We start from the raw sequence: 20476 nt of genomic DNA, 5'->3' as shown, positions 1-20476 counted from the left end.
GCGTGCCAGACGTTCGTTCGCATAGAACCAACACAGCGGATAGGTGGGGGGAGTGGACAGAACATGAAGGTTCGACAACTGCCACTGCACTCAGGTAGGGATTGGGGAGCGTGTAGTGTGGTTGGTCTGCTGCTAGGTGGCTGTGCTGCTCTGTCGTCTGAAGCATGAGATCCCACATGACTTCTCAGGGTGGACGAGGAGGAGGGGTAGCCATATCTGAAGCAGGACTGTGAACACAGCAAACAGAATCCGGTCTTGCAGAAGTGACGAGCTGGTGGTCTCACGTCACAAGATACACATGATCCGCGTGCCGAAGTCTACATTCTAATGGTTCTGTAGATAAAGATAAGAGTTCTAGTTGGATGTTGTTTGCAAGCTTGACATCCAAGTGGCTCACCAGGCAGTGTCCGAGAGGATGTTAGGATCGACAAGGGCATATAGGTAACGTCAGAGTTGCGAGGTAATCCGGTCGCCAATGTGTTTCACATGAAGTACATCATGAAGCATCTCCTCCAGAAACACACTTGACGATGATCTGCCTTGCGTTGAGGTACCTGGCGGTGGGGGGGGGGGGGGGGAGAGGGAGTAGGAGACGGGGTCTGGATCACATCGCTGGTAAGTTCGAAGTAGGCATGTAAATGTCCAATAAGAGCGTGCGTCATCCCTAGTGATGCCGCTAACGTCCATAACAGAGTCCGCCTGAGCGAACCATGTGAGAGGGCTGTTCTTGGTGAGAGGGCTCTCAATGGAGCGAGGGCGACGTGCAACAGCACTACGGTGCCCGACGTCTTGGCCGTAATAGGGTAGCGCTTCGGTGCGTCAGACATCATAGCAGATGCAGAAGGCACGGATAACATGGGCGCGAATGCGGAAGACACGACCGGCGCGGTACAGATCGTCGTGGCCATTATATCGTGAAAGAGTCCACAATGTTCAAATTGAGCGGAGGAAGCGGCACTGCCCGAAGGCTAAAAAACGACACTAGTCGTGAGGGGTGGATGCTTGCGTGTTGCACAGTATGATGCGGGGATAATAGTCCTGGATCCTGTCTGATCACCATTTGTTCGAGTTGGCCACTCCTGAAGATCCCAAAGTGGCTGCCGCCGACGGGGGGTTCGTGGTTCGGGGGGGGGTGGGGGGGGGTGGAGGGGCGACGGCCGAACCACAACCAGGATCGTGAAGGCGGCGTGGAAAGCGGTGTTGGACATACTTTCGGCGATACTCCGTACTGCACCCGAATATAGAGATTGGCGCGCAACGTCCGCTATGTAATACGACGAGGCACTGGCAGTGGGAAACATTGTTCACAACAAACGGCGATAATCACTCGCGGCACGGAAATGCACAATGATTGTAGGTACTCCTGTACTAAGTCGTAGTAGAAAGTACTAGAGACAAATGTTTCACTCATATACATTTCATTAACAGAGTCTTTACGCAATGCTCGTAGCATTTAAATAACGACGACGTACAAAACATGGTTGAAAGCACACACCGTAAAAAGAAATCAAAGAAGTTCGTCCTCACTGGGACTCGTGCCTAGTCGACTGCCGCCACACACTAATTATCCTTCTTCACAGAAAAAAAGCAGTATGAAGATATTGTTCTTGCTTTCCTCCGAAAAAAGTCCTGTTTCCGGAGAACTTTCTCTTTCCTGAAGTTCTCCCTGCAGTTTTCTAAATGGCTCTGAGCACTATGCGACTCAACTTCTGAGGTCATCAGTCGCCTAGAACTTAGAACTAATTAAACCTAACTAACCTAAGGACATCACATACATCCATGCCCGAGGCAGGATTCGAACCTGCGACCGTAGCGGTCGCTCGGTTCCAGACTGCAGCGCCTTCCATACGTGGAAAAATGTTTGGGTTGCCTATGAAACCATGAATATACCAAGGCGTTCTTCTCCTCGTCCGAAGGAAATCGACGGCCACGAATGTCTTTCTTCAGGCACCCAAAAATATGGAAATCGCGTAGCGGGTGGGGGGGGGGGGGGGAGTACCGGGACCCTATGGAGGATGTGTAAGGACTTCACAGCAAAATTTCTGCATGTAGTCGAAACTACCTTGGCAACACGTGAGCGTGCGTTATTCAGCAACAGAGTGGATGCCCTATGTTAACATTCCTGGGCGTTTGAACTTGGTGGTGCGCTTCAATTTTTGCAGTGTCCACATACTACTGTCCTTTAATTACAGTACCGTGTTTTGAAATTAGTAACACAAAGAATCTACCAGAACTTTCACGAGTAAACATACGAGACGCACACTTCTGGGCCACTAAGTTAATAAGTACGTTTAAAGAAAAGCAAATATTTATCCCATTATCAGTAAGGACGTTTACACAATGTGGCATTCTTAGGTTGTATACGATGACGTAACAAAATCTGGACTGGAGAACACTCAGTCACATTGGGGATAGAACAGAAGAAAAGCAAGGTGATTGGAATTTGTAAGTCCTTTTCCATTATCATGCAGACACTTAGGAACTAAGAAGATAAGAAGATAATCATAAAAAAGAAATGGAGAAAGTAAAACATATTTAACAGTCAAAAACAACAAACAAATTGTTCTTCTACTCAATCACAAAAGGGATCCTCAGAGCCAGTGTGATGTTTTTTTAACATATCACTGTCCAACTTTTAGATTCACTACAGAAGTTGTCACATTTTATAGAAAAATGTGCCTGTACGTCACATTCTTATTCGAGGTCCACTTCTCTCGAGACTTAAAATAAATCCACTGAAATAACGTATCATCCTGCTTCCAGGTTCACTACCTGATCAAACGTATCTGGATAACTATTAATGAACATTAATATAGGGTGTGTCCACCGCTCGCCTTTATGGCGGCTTTAATTCTGCTGGGGACACTTTCAGTGAGTACTCTGAGTGTTTCTGGAGAAAATAGAAATATTGAAAAAGGTAGGAAGAATTTTCTGTTTAGGAAAAGTGACAAAAAGCAGATTTCAGAGTACTTGACGGATCAACACAAAAGTTTTATCTCAAGTGCAGTTACTGTTGATCAGTGAACAAAGTTCAAACCATCGTACAATATGCATTAGATAAGTATGTGCCAAGCAAGATCGTAATAGATGGAAAAGAGCCACCGTGGTACAACAACCGAGTTAGAAAACTGCTGCGGAAGCAAAGGAAACTTCATAGCAAACATAAACACAGCCAAAGCCTTGCAGACAGACAAAAATTACACTAAGCGAAATGTAGTGTCAGGATGGCTATGCGAGAGGCGTTCAATGAATTCGAAAGTAAAGTTCTGTGTACTAACTTGGCAGAAAATCCTAAGAAATTTTGGTCTTATGTCAAAGCGGCAGGTGTATCAAAACAAAATGTCCAGACACTCTGTGACCGTAATGGTACGGAAAAACAGAGGATGACAGACTAATGCCCGAAATGCTAAATGTCTTTTTCCAAAGCTGTTTCACAGAGGAAGACTGCACTATAGTTCCTTCTCTAGATTGTCGCACAGATGACAAAATGGTAGATACCGAAATAGATGATAGAGGGATAGAAAAACAATTAAAATCGCTCAAAAGAGGAAAGGCCGCTGGACCTGATGGGATACCAATTCGATTTTACACAGAGTACGCGAAGGAACTTGCCCCCTTCTTGCAGCGGTGTACCGTAAGTCTCTCGAAGAGCGAAGCGTTCCAAAGGATTGGAAAAGGGCACAGGTCATCACAGTTTCCAAGAAGGGACGTCGAACAGATGTGCAGAACTATAGACCTATATCGCTAACGTCGATCAGTTGTAGAATTTTGGAACACGCATTATGTTCGAGTTTAATGACTTTTCTGCAGACTAGAAATCTACTCTGTAGGAATCAGTATGGGTTTCGACAAAGACATTTGTGTGAAACCCAGCTCGCGCTGTTCGTCCACGAGATACGGGTTCCCAGGTGGATGCCGTGTTTCTGGACTTCCGCAAGGTGTTTGATACAGTTCCCCACAGTCGTTCAATGAAGAAAGTAAGAGCATATGGACTATCAGACCAGTAGTGTGATTGAATTGAAGAGTTCCTATATAACAGAACGCAGCATGTCATTCTCAATGGAGAGAAGTCTTCCGAAGTGAGAGTGATTTCAGGTGCGCCGCAAGAGAATGTCGTAGGACTTCGTCTCCGCCGTCGCCTTCCGTGGTTCACATTCCCCACAACAGGCTACAGCAGTCCACTCACCCCACTGCCGCCCCACACTGAACCCACGGTTATTGTTCGGTACGGCCCCAGTTGAGCCCCCCCCTTCCCCGGGAAAGTCACCGACTGTAACCTCAATGTTTGCGTGGTAGAGTAATTATGGTGTACCCGTACGTGGAGACCGCCGACATGGTGTAACTGAGGTGGAAAAAGGGGAACCAGCCCTCATTCACCAAGGCAGATAGAAAACCGCTTTAAAAACCATCCACAGACTGGCCAGCACACCGTACCTCGACATTAATCAGCCGGGCGAGTTAGCGCAAGGGACCGGCGCGCTTTCCCGTTCGGATAGCAGTGCGTTAGACCGCACGGCTAACCGGGCGGGCTAGGTTACTATAACTACCTGTAGTTATTTTTAACTTAAACTTCGATGATTTTCTCATAAACATCGTTTACATCAAACCTATTATCTGTATGTACGCCGAGAAAGAAACTGAGCATACATCAATGTTGTTTCATTTCGGGTAAAATACGGATCATCTTTAACAGTACGTCTAAAATACGTAAACTGTTGCCAGATTTCGGTACACCGCCTTAAATTCGAATCTAACTTCTTTCCAGACGGCCCCAACATTACTTCCAAGTAATATTCAGGAGAAAACGAAGAAATGTAGTTCATAACAATCATCTTAAGAAAAGTAGTTCCCGTGCTTCTATTAATAAAAGTTGTGAAATAGTTGCTTCTCTCGTTTATTTTTTAGTGATTTCATGGTATATGTGTCGGATCAGAGACATTTTGCAGAGATTATGAAGACAGCAAAGCACAGCTTCAAGATTTCTAACCTGCGAATCACACAAAAACTGTTCTTTTAATTGAATATTCCAGTTCAATTAGTTCCGATAAAATAATATCCAGGGTAAGAGCAGAACAAACACACAAAACTTGAGAGTGCAAGACATAATTGCTCACGGCTAAGATTTGTACATGCTTTTACAAACCACGTTGAGGTGACTGTAGCTTATTCTTCCCATATTATTGTTCTTCCTGTGCCGTAGATTCTCTGGCGCAGGTTTCCTATACACTGCGCAGTATCATAAATGTATATTTTTAATTTTGTTCCATTATTTCCCTTTAAATTTCTGGAGAGTTCTGGCAGTTAATAGCTGCAAATCTTTAGAGAGTTTGTTTACAGTTGCAGTATTTATACAGACATCAAAAATCGTTTTGCATTACCTCGGTACCGAGAGTTCCGGAATCAGTACAGAAAATTGGAATAGAGATCAACATAAACATCATTTCCGCCGTTTTTATTGCTCATGAAAACCACACATTGCATCTTGTACCACCATACACCGAGACCTTTAGAGGTCGTGGTGCAGTTTGCTGTACACACCGGTACCTCTAATACCCAGTAGCACGACCTGTAGCTTTAATGCATGCCTGTATTCCTCTTGGCATACTATCCACAATTTCATCAACAGACTGTTCGCCCAGCTTGTCCCACTTCTCAACGGCGAAGAGGCGTAGATCCCTCAGAGTGGTTGGTGGGTCCGTCGTCCATAAACATACCTTTTCAATCTACCCCCAGGCGTGTTCGATAGGGTTCATGTCTGTAGAACATGCTAGCTACTCTGGTCGAGCGATGTCGTTATTCTGAATGAAATCATTCACAAGATGTGCACGTTGGGTCGTGAACTGTCGTCTATGAAGACGATTGCCTCGCCAATATACTGCCCATATGGTTGCACTATAGGTCAGACGATGGCATTCACGTTCCGTACAGCCGTTACTGCGCCTTCCATGACCACCACCGGCGTATGTCGACCCCACATAATGCCACCCCAAAACAGCAGAGAACCTCCACCTTGCTGCACTCGCTGGACAGTGTGTCTAAGTCGTTCAGCCTGGCCGGGTTGCCTCCAAACACGTCTTCGACGATTGTCTTGTTGAAGGCACACGCGACACTCATCGGTGAAGAGAACGTGATGACAATCCTTAGAGGTCCATTCGGCTTGTTGTTGGGCCAATCTGTACCGCGCTGCATGGTGTCGTCGTTGCAAAGATGGACCTCGCCATGGACGTCGGGAGTGAAGTTGCGCATCATGCAGCCTATTGCCCACAGTTTGAGTCGTAACACGACGTCCTGTGGCTGCACGAAAAGCGTTATTCAACATGGTGGCGTTGCTGTCAGCATTCCTCCAAGGCATAATCCGTAGGTAGCTGTCATCCATTACAGTAGTAGCTCTTGAGTGGCCTGAGCGAGGTATGTCATCGAGAGTTCTAGTCTCTCTCTACCTCCTCCATGTCCGAACAACATCGCTTTGGTTCACTCCGAGACACCTGGACAATTCCCTTGTTGAGAGCCCTTCCTGGCACAAAGTAACAATTCGGACGCGATGGAACCGCGGTATTGACCGTCTAGGCATGATTGAACTACAGACAACACGAGCTATGTACCTCCTTCCTGGTGGAAAGACTGGAACTGATCGGCTGTCGGACCCCCTCCGTCTAATTGGCGCTGCTCATGCATGGTTGTTTACATCTTCGGGCGGGTTTAGTGACATCTCTGAACAGTCAAACGGACTGTGTCTGTGATACAATACCCACAGTAAACGTCCATCTTCAGGAGTTCTGGCAACTGGGGCGATGTAAAACTTTTTATGATGGGTGGATATAGGCGACTACTTTCGAACCTTATAAGTTCATTTTCAAGCCTGGCCTACTGAGGCAACAAAAAGCAATGCATTGTTGCCATTGAACAATGAATACAAAAGTGGTAATGCAGTAAAAAGCACAAATGTAACTGAAATTAATTATTTGAATACAAACACACCTGCACTGACAGTGTCTGATCTTAACAATAAACATCAAAGTGGCAAAACACGCTTTGTAAATGTTTACACATTGAACGCCACAATCCACACATACCTTATACCAAGCCAAAATCAAAATGGAGGTCAAAATAGCTAACAGCACCAGGAAACTTTCGATGGAGTTTGCGTTGCACCTGACATTCAAGTGCACATTCGCAGCCAATGGGCGTGCCTCCTTTCAAAATACTAGTGTCGCGTGTGCCTGTTACATATTCGAACATGAGACAAGCATTTCATGCTCAAGTGCGCGTCCACTACCAATGGACACAACAAGTAGGGGGCATCGCAGCAACTTTATTAATCAGTCACATCTAATATATAGCACAATGAAAGATATCGCATTTGTTGCTCCATTTGTGGAAGGGGGAGGATAAATCAAGAGAAGTAATTTACTATACGGACGAGTGCCTTTGTCTTAGTGTGTAGGGAATGTTGAGTCATCGAAGTGGAATTTACTGATAGTAGCTGCTAATTCAGCTTTTGTGAAATGAAAAGGGAAGAGGGCTTAGAGCCGTGATATGAGAAAATGAAGCGATGAGAGACTGACATATCTGATTTGACGAGAGAGGCAGATTTCACAAAGACTTTTAGGATCTGGACCCGGAAGTTTTTGAAGTTAACAGTGTTATAGGATGCTACGAATATGAACTTTTAAGGGTAGGGCGTTGAGGATGAGACGGCATAAACATGGTTTTCCATGTCCTTGATTTTTTTGTAGGTGGTAAGACAGGAGGTGGGAGCCTAGTATGAGTTAGTTGTGGTGGACATTAGCCGAATTGGTAAAGCATTCGTGTTGTGAAAGGTGTGTGGATGCAGAGGACTAGAGGTCGTGTAGGTATTTCAGACTAGAACTTGGCGCTTTAATTGTACCAACATATGCCTTATTTTGTAGTTTGTAAGTTGAGACCCAGCGATCCTCTTCACGACATCGAGTTTCTGCTTTCCATTTTCAGGGCGTACACAATACGCAATTAAATCTCACTGATGATGCTATTTATTCATCCTGGGATAGGTCCCGTGAAATATCATAGCACGAATTGTGGCAAAGCTACACAATTCTGTCCATGCAACTCCTTTCCGGTTTTGGTCCAAATCTCATACCGTGTAAGAAATATAAAGACAGAACAGGCACTGAATATAGAAGGCATATCTACAATTTAAGGGGGGTAGGACGTCAAACGGGCTGACTTGGAGCAGGAGAGGCATCTTGGGACATTTTAATTTCCAGTGTCTATACTCTTACAAATAAATTCATAAAACTTTGTCAGCATCACCAGGAAGGATTCAGGATTCACACCCATTGCAGTGGAAGTTCGAAAACATAACAAAATAAATTTTTTTACGTGCGAAATTTCATCTTTTTCTCACTTACTAATGGCTGCATTTGTTGCTATAGGTACACTTTTCTTCATAAGTTAGAGAGATTATTCGATGAATTTTGCACAGCATACAACCCATACTGACAGGTGTATGAAACTCTAGAATTTATTTAATTTATGAAAAAGCGAATGAGCTGTTATATTTTAAACTTCACGTTTAGAAAAAACACAAATTTTCTAGTTAATTACCCCAATTTTTACCACAGTTTTTAATAGATTTGTAAAATTCTAGAGTTTCGTACACCTTTGAGTATGGTTTGTGTGCTGTGCAAAATGCATTGAAGAATCTCTGTTACTTATGAAGAAAAGTGTACCTATAGCAACGAATTCTGCCATCAGTAAGTGAAAAAAATGATGAAATTTCACATGTTAAAAAAATTTATTTCGTTATGTTTTCAAACTTCCACTGCTGTGAGTGTAAATTGTGAATCCTTCCTGGTGATGTTGACAAAGTTTTATGAATATATTTGTAAAAGTATAGACAGTGGAAATTAAAATGTCCTGTGATGCCTCTCCTGCTCCAAGTCGGCCCGTTTGACGTGCTACCCCCCTTAAGCCGTTTAATGGCTTCATTTTCAAAATATCTATTTTAACTATAAATTATGTTCCTATTTGGGCTGAAATTGCTGAAACACAATCTTTCACATACATGGAGACATTCACAATGAAATGTAGGAGATTAAAAATTGCTTTTTAAAATCAATTTATGATTTTCCTCATCAGTCTTGTGCATTCTGATTTTTTTTCAGATTTCCTGAATAGCAATTTATGCCCTACAGACTGTTAAGTAACTGTACTAGAATAAGTGCAGTGGAAGTCTCAAACACTGGTTTACTAACAGTCAAAACGTAGCGTTCAGATGTTAAGATTTTCAAAATTCGAATTACATAACAAATGCTTTGCGTTTCGATGTATACTTAGGTTTCAGTTTGATATTAGCAAGAGGGTCACAGTTCGAATCATTTGTGCAGCTATATTACTTTTTAAAATAATTCAACGCAATGTCTCTGGTGTTCTGAATTTATGTGATTTTTAATGTGAAACAGCGTAGAATTTAGAATCTTTCGGTCTTTGGCGAACTAACTTTATGTAATTTGTAATTTGAAACAGCATAAAATTTAGAATCTCGATTTTTTGACATTAGGTCAGCCGACGATACTTTTTAGTAATACATTACTAATCCTTTTCTTTGAACCGGAATTTCCAATTGAATTTCAGTCATGTTCAGTCCGTGTCTAAGTTGTGTTTCTCAAAATTTTAATTGTCTGGTGTTGAACCACTGTACTTTTTGTGTGTGACGATACTTTTACTTATTAACTGAGCGAGGCGGCTCTGTTATTGAGACATAAGCGGCTCTGTTATTGAGACATAAGCGGCAGTGCCACAGTGGTAACACCGGTTACCGCGAGTTTGCCGACATTAAGCGCTGTCGAGCTAGGCTAACACTTTGATGGGTGAACGTCCAGGTCTGCCGAGCACTGTTGGCGTTCGGGATGCATTCAGGCTTTCTGTGACAAATTGAGAAGCTGGTATACTGAGACGTAGCGGCTTCTGTCTGGTAAACAGACAAGCCCGGGAACAGCAGTGCGCTAACCACATGCTCCTCCATACCCGCATTCAGTGATGCGTTTGGACTGAGGATGACAGGGCGGTCGATCAGTACTGTTGGGCCTTCAAGGCTTGTTCATACGGAGTTTAGTGAGTTTTAAGAGTGAGACTGAGATCTCTCTTTGGTCATTTCGATTTAAATTTCCAGCGGTTTCCCTGGATGAAATACGGCGAATGCCGGGAAGGTTTCAACGCAAGTCACCGCCAATTTTCTTTTTAGTACAAGTATAATGACTAAATATTCCTTCTAACAATAACGCTGTCGGTGAACCATTAAAATACTACTCCACTTCCTTTTCTGCTTGGTACCCTATCTTTATTATCTCTGTATACTATATTAATATAATATTGTCCATATTGCACTGTGAATAATTACCACAGAGAAAAGGCGAGTTTAATTTTCCACCGTACGAAAGCAAGCCAGCTGGAATACTATAGAATGGACCATTTTCCTTTTCTTCAATTGCCCCAAACAATATAATATTGTGATACATCTCGAAGGACGTCTCGACAGCGGACACACAGAAAGCTTTGGAAATCAAAGAAAAGCGATCAGCGCTCTTCTTGCTGTGCCAGAGACGTAGCGCACATTTGAACTATATCCGTGCAGGAAGGAAGTTGCCTCGTTCCTGACGTCAGCAGATACGACAATCAACTGAACGAGGCACGGTTCAACAATTGCATTTGTGCTCCCAGCCAGACAGACACGTTAGCGAAATGTGCGGTCAAGCTATTGATTGTGTCAAGATCCCGTGCTCCTCGTTCCCTGCGGAGATCGAGAACGTTGTAATAGATTTTTTTTTTTGCCTATCAAAACCAGCATTTCGGCAGAAGATTAAGCTCATAATGCGTACCGATATGTCTTCTGCATATTTAGTGCTTCACGTGATGTTCAGACTGAAGGCCTGCACATGAAAGTAAAGTCAGCTTATTCGAGATTTAATTGCAAGATTTATAGTGAAGAATGCTAACATTGTTTAGGATGTGATGATAGTCCTTTAACCGATATTTTTGCGAAATATTTAGGGGGAACAATATGCATTGTAGATATTCCATATTACTTTCATAATAATAAAACACAGAAGGTGAATATAATTTAAAGCGGTCGTTCCTCGTATGATACTTAAACCCATTTGAAGTAAATCTTGATAACTTGATGTATTTACTGCCAATTCTTTGAGCAGGAACATTGATATTACTAGTGAAAATTATACCATAAAACTAATTTTGTGTGCCTCGAGAAAATATTCCAATTCAACCGTTAGGGCTTTTAGAAAGTCGTTGAGATGTATTAATCCTTCAAATTCGCCACGTGGGGCATTTAAATACACTATTCGGTTAGTAGTGTTGACGGGAATAAATAAGCTAGTCATTTCTCCAACATATGCAGATACTGGAGTCTCCTTCAGCGCCGCCGCACAGTACATTGTGCGCTATTGGTTAAGACAGTGGTCGGGAAACAATGTAGTCAACTGAATCTACAACATGTTGTTGTTGTGGTCTTCAGTCCTGAGACTGGTTTGATGCAGCTCTCCATGCTACTCTATCCTGTGCAAGCTTTTTCATCTCCCAGTACCTACTGCAACCTACATCCTTCTGAATCTGCTTAGTGTATTCATCTCTTGGTCTCCCTCTACGATTTTTACCCTCCACGCTGCCCTCCAATACTAAATTGGTGATCCCTTGATGCCTCAGATCATGTCCTACCAACCGATCCCTTCTTCTGGTCAAGTTGTGCCACAAACTTCTCTTCTCCCCAATCCTATTCAATACTTCCTCATTAGTTATGTGATCTACCCATCTAATCTTCAGCATTCTTCTGTAGCACCACATTTCGAAAGCTTCTATTCTCTTCTTGTCCAAACTATTTATCGTCCATGTTTCACTTCCATACATGGCTACACTCCATACGAATACTTTCAGAAATGACTTCCTGACACTTAAATCAGTACTGGATGTTAACAAATTTCCCTTCTTCAGAAACGCTTTCCTTGCCATTGCCAGCCTACATTTTATATCCTCTCTACTTCGACCATCATCAGTTATTTTGCTCCCCAAATAGCAAAACTCCTTTACTACTTTAAGTGCCTCATTTCCTAATCTAATTCCCTCAGCATCACCCGACTTAATTAGACTACATTCCATTATCCTTGTTTTGCTTTTGTTGATGTTCATCTTATATCCTCCTTTCAAGACGCTGTCCATTCCATTCAACTGCTCTTCTAAGTCCTTTGCTGTCTCTGACAGAATTACAATGTCATCGGCGAACCTCAAAGCTTTTATTTCTTCTCCATGAATTTTAATACCTACTCCTAATTTTTCTTTTGTTTCCTTTACTGCTTGCTCAATATACAGATTGAACAACATCGGGGAGAGGCTACAACCCTGTCTTACTCCCTTCCCAACCACTGCTTCCCTTTCATGTCCCTCGACTCTTATGACTGCCATCTGGTTTCTGTACAAATTGTAAATAGCCTTTCGCTCCCTGTATTTTGCCCCTGCCACCTTTAGAATTTGAAAGAGGGTATTCCAGTCAACATTGTCAAAAGCTTTCTCTAAGACTACAAATGCTAGAAACGTAGGTTTGCCTTTCCTTAATCTTTCTTCTAAGATAAGTCTTAAGGTCAGTATTGCCTCACGTGTTCCAGTGTTTCTACGGAATCCAAACTGATCTTCCCCGAGGTTGGCTTCTACTAGTTTTTCCATTCGTCTGTAAAGAATTCGCGTTAGTATTTTGCAGCTGTGACTTATTAAGCTGATAGTTCGGTAATTTTCACATCTGTCAACACCTGCTTTCTTTGGGATTAGAATTATTATATTCTTCTTGAAGTCTGAGGGTATTTCGCCTGTTTCATACATCTTGCTCACCAGATGGTAGAGTTTTGTCAGGACTGGCCCTCCCACGGCCGTCAGTAGTTCCAATGGAATATTGTCTACTCTGGGGGCCTTGTTTCGACTCAGGTCTTTCAGTGCTCTGTCGAACTCTTCACGCAGTATCACATCTCCGATTTCATCTACATCCTCTTCCATTTCCATAATATTGTCCTCAAGTACATCGCCCTTGTATAGACCCTCTATATACTCCTTCCACCTTTCTGCTTTCCCTTCTTTGCTTAGAACTGGGTTTCCATCTGAGCTCTTGATATTCATACAAGTCGTTCTCTTATCTCCAAAGGTCTCTTTAATTTTCCTGTAGGCGGCATCTATCTTACCCCTAGTGAGATAGGCCTCTACATCCTTACATTTGTCCTCTAGCCATCCCTGCTTAGCCATTTTGCACTTCCTGTCGATCTCATTTTTGAGACGTTTGTATTCCTTTTTGCCTGTTTCACTTACTCCATTTTTATATTTTCTCCTTTCATCAATTAAATTCAGTATTTCTTCTGTTACCCAAGGATTTCTACTAGCCCTCGTCTTTTTACCTACTTGATCCTCTGCTGCCTTCACTGCTTCATCCCTCAAAGCTACCCATTCTTCTTCTACTGTATTTATTTCCCCCATTCCTGTCAATTGCTCCCTTATGCTCTCCCTGAATCTCTGTACAACCTCTGGTTCTTTTAGTTTATCCAGGTCCCATCTCCTTAAATTCCCACCTTTTTGCAGTTTCTTCAGTTTTAATCTACAGGTCATAACCAATAGATTGTGGTCAGAGTCCACATCTGCCCCTGGAAATGTCTTACAATTTAAAACCTGGTTCCTAAATCTCTGTCTTACCATTATATAATCTATCTGATACCTTTCAGTATCTCCAGGGTTCTTCCATGTATACAACCTTCTTTCATGATTCTTAAACCAAGTGTTAGTTATGATTATGTCGTGCTCTGTGCAAAATTCTACAAGGCGGCTTCCTCTTTCATTTCTGTCCCCCAATCCATATTCACCTACTATGTTTCCTTCTCTCCCTTTTCCTACACTCGAATTCCAGTCACCCATGACTATTAAATTTTCGTCTCCCTTCACAATCTGAATAATTTCTTTTATTTCATCATACATTTCTTCAATTTCTTCGTCATCTGCAGAGGTAGTTGGCATATAAACTTGTACTACTGTAGTAGGTGTGGGCTTCGTATCTATCTTGACCACAATAATGCGTTCACTATGCTGTTTGTAGTAGCTTACCCGCATTCCTATTTTCCTATTCATTATTAAACCTACTCCTGCATTACCCCTATTTGATTTTGTGTTTATAACCCTGTAGGCACCTGACCAGAAGTCTTGTTCCTCCTGCCACCGAACTTCACTAATTCCCACTATATCTAACTTCAACCTACCCATTTCCCTTTTTAAATTTTCTAACCTACCTGCCCGATTAAGGGATCTGACATTCCACGCTCCGATTCGTAGAACGCCAGTTTTCTTTCTCCTGATAACGACATCCTCTTGAGTAGTCCCCGCCCGAAGATCCGAATGGGGGACTATTTTACCTCCGGAGTATTTTACCCAAGAGGACGCCATCATCATGTAATCATACAGTAAAGCTGCATGCCCTCGGCAAAAATTACGGCTGTAGTTTCCCCTTGCTTTCAGCCGTTCGCAGTACCAGCACAGCAAGGCCGGTTTGGTTATTGTTACAAGGCCAGATCAGTCAATCATCCAGACTGTTGCCCTTGCAACTACTGAAAAGGCTGCTGCCCCTCTTCAGGAACCACACGTTTGTCTGGCCTCTCAACAGATACCCCTCCGTTGTGGTTGCACCTACGGTACGGCTATCTGTATCGCTGAGGCACGCAAGCCTCCCCACCAACGGCAAGGTCCATGGTTCATGGGGGGGATCTACAACATAACGACTGTAATATCTTCTGAGTTTCGAATTTTTAAACTTATGCTATATAGTCAGGTACATAATTATTAACTTAATTAGGGTACTACTCACCTCCACTTTGTTAAAAACATGCTCAATCTGACTGATGTACTTTTGCTGAGATCGACCTCTTCCATTTCTCCCATCCGCACTCGTCTTCTATACTTGTTTCGCCTGTAACCTGTTTGTCATCCCTTCTGCATGTCCACACCATCACAACATACCTTTCTTAGTACTCGAAATTACATCTTCTTTCACTCCACATCTCTCATTAATATTCACTTAATAAACTTGCTGCTTAAGGTTTATTTACACTGTAGGTGCGTTGAATAAAACTTGGTATCATACTTAATAACGGTATTTTTTATTGATAAAATTAAACTGGAAGCTATCCATAAAATTAAGTCATAACGATGACTAGCCGACACTAATGTGAACAATGGCCTTGCACGTCCTTGGAAAGTGTGTGTAAGTGAAGTTTGTATGTAGCTGTTGTTAATTTTAGCCGTGATTCCGCGTTCTCATCAGTAAAATAACTTCTCAATTTACTCTTCATAAGGTTGACGCTTGAAATGTATTGTTCGCATGACTATGTAGACATGAATAAGGAAAGAGCGGCAAACGCAATTTTTTCAGCTGATTGTGTAAGTCAAAACTACTATTTCAGGTGCTGAAAATCAACATATCTTCCTTGTCGAGGTCTTTCAAAGCAGCCCACTTGTGCCGTGAAATAACAAATAATTTATTTTTCTCCAATATCCACTACCATACAAAGACAAATTGTAATTTGAGATTGTTGCCAAAAGTCTGGAAAAGTCCTAGACTGATTTACTTCACAATTTTACACGCTACTTAAATATACATTTGAACCGCCACAAGCTACAAATTTTCGTATATATATGAAATATGTAGCCAGTGTCCAACCGAAAATTTATTGCAATATGGTGTAAAAATAGGAAAAATGTCGGTCAAGAGCTTTTCGAGATATTACTAACAATGTTTCCTCTTTATGTATTACATGTATATTTATATACCATATGTACTGAAAACATGTAACCTATGTCAGTCTGAACATTTTGTGGAGTATCGTATAAAAAAATCTGAAATAATCAGTAAAGATCTTTTTTGAGCTTTCTTCTAACGTTTCCTTTTTGTGTATTATATACACACTTCTACATCACATTTATTAGTACATTAGATTATAATGTAAAAATTTTAACTAAACAGGTGAAGAACATTTCGAGACTTTTGATAACAACTTTTCCGCTTTATATATACCATACATATTTGAAAAATGTGTAGCCTACGTCCGTGCGAACATTTTTCTATATACATACTTATGCACTGTATATACTAAAAATATGTAGCCTGTGTCTGTCCAGACATGTGTTAGACTACCACGTAAAAATTTGAAATAAATAGGTGGAGAACATTCCGAGATCTTTGCTAAAAACCGTTCCTTTTTATATTGTACACACACACACACACACACACACACACACACACACACATATATATATATATATATATATATATATATATATATATATTGTACACACACACATATATATATATATATATATATATATATATATATATGTGTGTGTGTGTGTGTGTGTGTGTGTGTGTGTGTGTACAATATAAAAAGGAACGGTTTTTAGCAAAGCACACACACACACATATATATATATATATATATATATATATATATATATGTGTTAGAGATGTGTTAGAGATGTGTTAGACGAACATTCCGAGATCTTTGCTAAAAACCGCTCCTTTTTGTATTGTACACACACACACACACACACACACACACATATATATATATATATATATATATATATATATATATATATGTGTGTGTGTGTGTGTGTGTGTGTGTGTGTGTGTGTACAATATAAAAAGGAACGGTTTTTAGCAAAGATCTCGGAATGTTCGTCTAACACATCTCTGGACAGACACAGGCTACATATTTTTAGTATATACAGTGCATAAGTATGTATATAAAATCTATATTTCTGTATGAAGTTTAACGTTGTTACCAAAGATCTCGACATGTTCGTAACAGATTTACCTCAAATTTTAACACGATAGTTTAATAAACGTTTGCACGGACCTAGGCTACACATTTTTCAAATATGTATGGTATATATAAAGGGGAAAAGTTGTTATCAAAAGTCTCGAAATGTTCTTCACCTATTTAGTTAAAATTTTTACATTATAATGTAATATACTAATAAATGTCATATAGAAGTGTGTATATAATACACAAGAAAGAAACGTTAGAAGAAAGCTCAAAAAAGATCTTTACTGATTATTTCAGATTTTTTTATACGATACTCCACAAAATGTTCAAACCGACATAGGTTACATGTTTTCAGTACATATGGTGTATAAATATATATGTAATACATAAAGGGGAAACATTGTTAGTAAATATCTCGAAAAGCTCTTGACCGACATTTTTCCTATTTTTACACCATATTCCAATAAATTTTCGGATCGGCACTGGCTACATATTTCATTAATATACGTGGTACAAAAATGTATATATAATACATGTAGAGGAAACGTTAGCCAAAATCTCGAAAAGTTCTCAAACACTTTATTAGAAATTTTTGAACGATGATCTCATAAAAATTCTAATAGACACTGGCTGTATATTTTTAATTATATGGAGTATTTAAATACATATTTAGCAGGTAAATCGGAAACGTCGTCAGCAAAAATCTCGAAGAGTTCTTGACTGTTTTTCTCCAAACTGTTACACGGTGCTTTACTGACATTCAGACGGACTTCGAATATACATTTCTTTTAAATAACAATTTACAAATTTTCTGTTAAAACCAACGGCGTGACGGAAAGTGCTGCGCTGTGAAAATGTGTAGTTTCGTTTCCTTTCCAGCAGTCAATTTTAACAGCGATATCAGGGCATTTAAGCAATTAGACAAATTGTTTCTTCCACATGTATTATTTCTCCTTACATATAATACAACAATGTGCTGTTTTGTTTCCTTCGTTGGAGTCGCTCGTAAGTGGAAAGCGGAATGTTGTTTTTAAAGCTTGTCAACTTATGATTAGAATGCTACTGTGCCATGGAATCTAAGCATGTCGAAACTTTGAATTCCTATCCGTTCACAGATTAAAATTTGGAGAAATATTGTTATTGATGCTACTATCCTCGCAGATCCAGCAGATCGAGAAGTATTTCCTATACCCTTCGTATTAATGATACCAAGCGATTTACCCATTCAATTTAAGTGAACTCATTTCTCAATAGAGATTTCGTTTGATATAACAACAAACAAGGCTCAAGATCAGAGAGAGGGGAAGAGGAGATGGACAGAGAGTGGGAGAAGGTGAAATTGGACAGTGAGAGGGGTAAGGAGGAGATGAAGAGAGATTGGGGTGAAAGGAGGAAATTGACTATGAGAGGGGGCGCAGGGGGAGATGGACAGTGGGAAAGCGGAGGGGGAGGTGAAGGGCGAATCGGGGAGAAAGAGGAGGAGATGAAAAAAGACAGGGAGAAGAGGAGATGGACAAATAGAGGGTAAAGAGGAGATAGACAGAGAGAAGACAGGGATGGAGATTAGGACGTATATACAATTCCCATATATATTTGGTAATTGCCAAGCATTGTAGGGTTCGCTAGTATTTGAATATAACACAAAAACATGTTCAAATTTCGACCTCAAAAATTTTTTGCTTTTTAACTCCAGCTATTACATTTCAAAGTGACCAGAGTCAGTATTAAAGAGAGGAAAATTAAATTCTTTTGCAGTAAAATTAAGAGTCTTTTTTTCACAAAGCCTAATATCATTTGCTCTCTCTGAGTTCCTGGAATCTGTTACAGCTTCCCTCGTATTTAAAAGTGTTGTTTCAAAATAGCAAATGTTCATATCAGAATTATTTTCTTCTCGATGTTTCGACAAGTTTCGAAAGTGTATTATAGTTTCTTTTTCAGAATCTACATCAAAGCGAGATAATTTGTTTATAATGAAATAACTTCTTCCGACATCAAAACAAAAAATTATTTCCCCAGTATAGGTTACAATTAAGCTGATTTCGATGAGACATAACGTCTACCATGAACTAAAGTCTTTGTATCCACTGATCATTGATTAGTTCACGATAGTGAACATTCTTCTCAAGGAGAAATGCTTTAATTTCTGTTAATAATGAAGCGAAAAGTTTCAAAACGCTTCCTCTTGAAAGCCAACGTATCTCATTATGCAGCGGAAACTTTACGTACTCACTCTCCTTTAAATCAAAAATTCTGTAAAATAACGATGATCAAGGGTTTGAAGCCTGTACGTGCACGCTTGGACATGGTGTTCCCTGGGAGGGCAACATTCAAAGGGCTGAAGAGCTGCATATGGCTCGTGAGCCGCACTGGGTTAGGACAATAACTCCCGTTTAGTTCAAATCCTTAACGAAAAACCTGATTTAGATTCTGCGTTGTTTCCGAAACTGACAGGTATTACTTCATCCCCTTCTTTGTCCATTCCTAACTTGTATAACGGTTCCAATGACTTCTATGACTAAAGAGGGCAATTTTAGATCTGTCCCTCTGTCATTAAGGCCACGGTCATTGATCCGTCACTAATAATCTATGAGTCATGAAGGTTTTTTTTTTTATCCTAACACGAGGAAAAACTTTCATGTTATGTGAGCATGCAGGAGAAAGACTAAGAGAGCTACTGACTTCATTAATAAACAGAATAATCCAGGAAAATGCCTAATAGCTGCTTACTCCCTTCTTTCAATGTTTCGTTGCGTTTTTGGTGTAAAGGAACATCAAATGAATCCAGAATCCACTGTTCATTAACTAGCGATGGTCAACAGCTACAAAGCGTTGTGTTTGGAAACTGAGAATAGCTGCACCAAACACAGTATTAGTTCAGAGCTATAGTACCTATGATTTAGCATTCTGAAATACCTCGTACGCTTCTCAAAAATGAAAAGGAAGATGAGGTTTTAACGTCTCGTCAACAACACTCTTAGATTGTTCTAAAGATGTTGAACCAAATAGGCTGTTTCTTTTCAGAGGAACCATCCCAGCTTTTCCATTGAGTGACTTAGGGAAACCCGGAAAACGTAAATCTGGATGGATGGACGCGGATTTGTTCGTCGTCCTCTCGAAGGCGAATCCAGTTTATTAACTACTGCAGCACTACGCTCGGTGGTAAGGTTGTGAGCACTTCCTGTAGTGAAGGAATACGACTTCTCAAAGAGCTTAATTACGGTCTGTAGGCAGTGTGTTGCTGCACAAAAATGGAAGCAAACTACAAATTGCAGAAATGCAGAGTTTTTTGAGGTACATCGTTGAACTTAGCAAGATACATGATACTGTCTGGAGAAGGTGTATGCTAAGTGTCAGTATTGGTCTTTGGAAGGAACTACAGGGTATTCATTTACAAAGGTGCTGTGACATAGCAACAAACACAGATGAGCTCCTTGGCATATACCTACAGAATTGTATCTACTTAATCTGAGGCCTGGCGCCTTATATGGCTCGTGTCTAGAGCCTGTGTATCGGGAGAATGACTCATGCGTGCACAGTGCCAGATGGTACGAACCGGATTCAGTCGAGTATGTATCTCTTAATTTTCATATTCTAGAGGACAGCAGTGTTCAGACACAGTGAAGAAAACACTTGACTCGCAT

The sequence above is a fragment of the Schistocerca americana genome, chromosome X (genome assembly GCF_021461395.2).
Source record: "Schistocerca americana isolate TAMUIC-IGC-003095 chromosome X, iqSchAmer2.1, whole genome shotgun sequence".
NCBI lineage: Eukaryota > Metazoa > Arthropoda > Insecta > Orthoptera > Acrididae > Schistocerca > Schistocerca americana.
This window is presented reverse-complemented; position numbering follows the sequence as displayed.